Here is a 3,672-nt window from a genome sequence, read left to right as displayed (position 1 = left end):
AATTCTGCAGTCTGAAATTGATCAATTATGCGGTCAAGATGCACTGAAAATTACTAGAGATTGGAATGTGAAATTTAGAAAAAAGAAGGATTGATAACTTGAAAACATGCCCTTGGTGTCAGAAACAATGCTGAAGATTATATGATAGAATTTTGCAACACTTATTCATTGTAAATACATGGACATCACTGGATGGGATACACAAGAATTAAATTGAATACTTCTTTGGAAAGAGACAATGAAGAACATCAATATCATCATTCAGAACAAAGCCAAGGGCTGATTGAGGAACAGATCATCAATGTCTCCTATGCAGGTTCAAGTTAAAGCTGAAGAAAATTTAAACAAGTCCATGAGAGCCAAAGTATGATCTTGAGTATAATTTATCTGAATTTAGATATCATCTCAAGAAAATATTTGACTCATTAAACACTAATGAGCAAAGACCAGACTAATTGTAGGATGACATAAAGGACAACATACTTGAAAAAATCCAAAGGTCCTTAAAATGGCAGGGAAGAAAGAAAAGACCAAATGGATGTCAGAAGGGACTGTGAAATTTGTTCTGTAACATAGAATGGCTAAAGAAAATGGAATAAATTAGAAAATAAAAGAGCTGAACCGATTTGAAAGAGTGACTCAAAAAGACAAAGTAAAATATTATAAGAAATATGCAACGACCTTGAGTTAGAAAAACAAAAGGAAGGAGCACTCATTTTTAACTGAAAGAACTGAAGAAAAAATTCAAACCTTGGGTAGCAGTATCAAATGATTCTATGGGGAAAATAGAGCAGATGAAGAAAGCATCACAGTAAGTAAATAAATGAAAAGAATACACAGTCATTGCACCAAAAAGAGTTGTTCAACATTCAAAAATTTCAGAAGGTAACGTAATTAAGAATCAATGGTAATGAAGGAAAAAGCGGACGTTGCACTGAAGGTAGTGATGAAAAAAGGCTCCAGGTATTGACAGAATAACAATTGAAATGTTTCAACAAACCACTTGAACACTGAAAGCTGTCACTCATCTATACCAAGAAATTTGGTAGAGAGCTAACTGGCCAACACACTGGAAATTATTAATATTTGTGCTTATTCCAATAAAAAGTGATCCAACAGAATGTGGAAATTATTGAACAGTATCATTGATATCACATCCAGATAAAATTTTGCTGAAGATAATTCAAAAATTGTTGCAGAAGTACATCAACAGAGAACTGTCAAAAATTTATGGGGCTATCATTGCTGATGTCTTATAGATCTCAGCAGAAAGCAGAGACCAGAAGGATGTTTACTTGTATTTTATTGACTATACAAAAGTATTCGACTATGGATCATAATAAATTATGGATAATGGTGTGAAGAATGGGAATTCCAGTACACATATTTCTGATCGTGTGCAACATTTGCATAGACCAGAAGAGAGTTGTTTGAACATAAGGGAACCATGAGAGATACACATCAGCCTTGTTTCCTTTCACCATGCTTATTCAATATGGATGCTGAGCAAAAAATACAAGAAGATGAATAATATGAAGAAGAGTATTGCATTAGTATTGGAAGAAAACTCATTTACAACTAACAATACGCAGATGACATAAACTTACTTGCTGAAAATGAAGAGGACTTGAAGCCCTTACTTATGATGATCAAAGACTACAGTGTTCAGTATGGATTACACCTCAACATGAAGAAAACAAAAATCTCACAAATGGACCTATAAGCACCATCATGATACATGCATAATATATTGAAGTTGTCAAAGTTTCATTTTACTTCAATCAAAAATCAATGTCCATGGAAAAAACAGTCAAGAAATAAAACAACTTTTGCATTCAGCAAATCTGCTGAAAAGCACTTCTTTAAAGTGTTAAAAAGCAAAGATGTCGCTTTGAGGAGGACTAAGTGTGCTCGACCCTAGTCATGACATTTTCAATCATCTCATATTCATGGAAAAACTTATAAATGAATAAGAAAGACCAAAGAAGAATGGATTAATTTAATTGTGGGGTTGGAAAAGAGTATTTAGTATAGCATGAACTGCCAGAAAAATGAGCAAGTATGTCTTGGAATAAGCATAGCTAGAATGCACCTGAGAAATCAGGATGGAAAGACTTCTCTCCCATACTTTGAATATGTCATCAGGAGGGACAAGTCCTTGGGGGGAAAAAAAAAAACAAAAAACATTGTGCTTGATAAATTTTAAGAGCAGTGAGAAAGAGGAAGACTCTCAATGTTTAATTCATACTGTGGCTGCAACAAAGAGTTCAAGCATAGCAACTATTGTGAAGATGGTGCAAGACTGGGCAAAAGTGTTTTAATCTTTTGTACATAGTGTCACTATGACTCATACCTAACTCAACAGGACTTAACAACAACACACACACACACCTCTCTCTATTTTTACTTACCCATTGTGAAAAAAAATAGTCATTATTCATATATTTCTGTGTATTACTTTTTATATGAGTACTCAGAAACAGTGGGCTTCCTTCTACCACATACCTTCACCACTCTTTTAGTCAAATGAATGTATTTGGTTTTGCTGTTGTACCCCCTCTACTTACCTCCAACATGAATTTAGATATGAAATTTAGAAGTGTTACTACAAGGTTCTGCTTAGTCTCATTACCATACTTGATTCAGCTTTGCCTATGACATGCTTATATTATTATTTTGAGCTTAACATTCATTGTATAATGAAGAGTGCCCATATGCTCCACGTGTGGTGGGGCAAAGAGTGAGTCCACAGGATGTTGCCAGACGCACCAGGATCCCTAAATCTCAATATGGAGCATATGTTAAGCTATATGTTGGAACAAATTCACTTCTACTTCAAAATATGTAGACAAATTCTTTATATAAATTAATCCGGAAATATTTATTTGAAATTTAAGACAATAATTGCTTTCTTCTACAAAATTATACTGTAACACTTTTTTCATGCCTATTTGGCTTTATTTTAAAAACAAAAACATAAAATCCTTACATGAGGCACTAAAGTTTATATTATATAAATACCGACCACTTGGTAAATTACTTTTAACTTTACATTTAATAAAAAAAGAACATTTTAATGATGTAAACAGTAATTTTTACATAACACTTCCAATAGTATGAAAAGGAAGTACAAGTCAATTAATTAATAAAATAAAAATATTTGGAAATACACTAACTATTGGTGTATATATTTAAAAAAGTTCTTGGTGTGAGGGTGGTAACAGAGGCATATCAAAGCTATAGCAAGTATGACATATGCTCTGGGTGCCACTTGAAGGGGAGCATCACTGACTAGTTCTGATTAAACAAAGCAGTTTCCACTGCCAGCTCTGAGACATCATTCAGCAATCTGAAACAAAGAAAATCTGAAAATCTGAGGGCACTTTCATGACTTCAGGGCTTTCTTTCCTGCTGCCGCCCTCTGCAGCCTGCCTTCCTTGCCAACCTCAATCCACTCTCACAGTTATGCAGTCTCTGCATCCCAACATGCTACCCTGCCCTGATCATTCATAGCTCCCTTTATATGGGCCCAGGCCTCCTATGCACCCACCCCCATATCAAGTGCCCTCTTTCTCCTGAGAAGTTTCTGCATATTAGGCACTATTTTCTCCTAATATTACCTTCTACCAAACTATGTTTTTTTTTTCTTCTGTTTCATTTTTCAAAAATGAT

The sequence above is a fragment of the Orycteropus afer genome, unplaced genomic scaffold (assembly GCF_000298275.1).
Source record: "Orycteropus afer afer isolate SDZICR_OR568_19922 unplaced genomic scaffold, OryAfe1.0 scaffold00465, whole genome shotgun sequence".
Classification (NCBI taxonomy): domain Eukaryota; kingdom Metazoa; phylum Chordata; class Mammalia; order Tubulidentata; family Orycteropodidae; genus Orycteropus; species Orycteropus afer.
The sequence above is the reverse complement of the archived record's forward strand: the minus strand, read 5'-3'. Positions refer to the sequence as shown.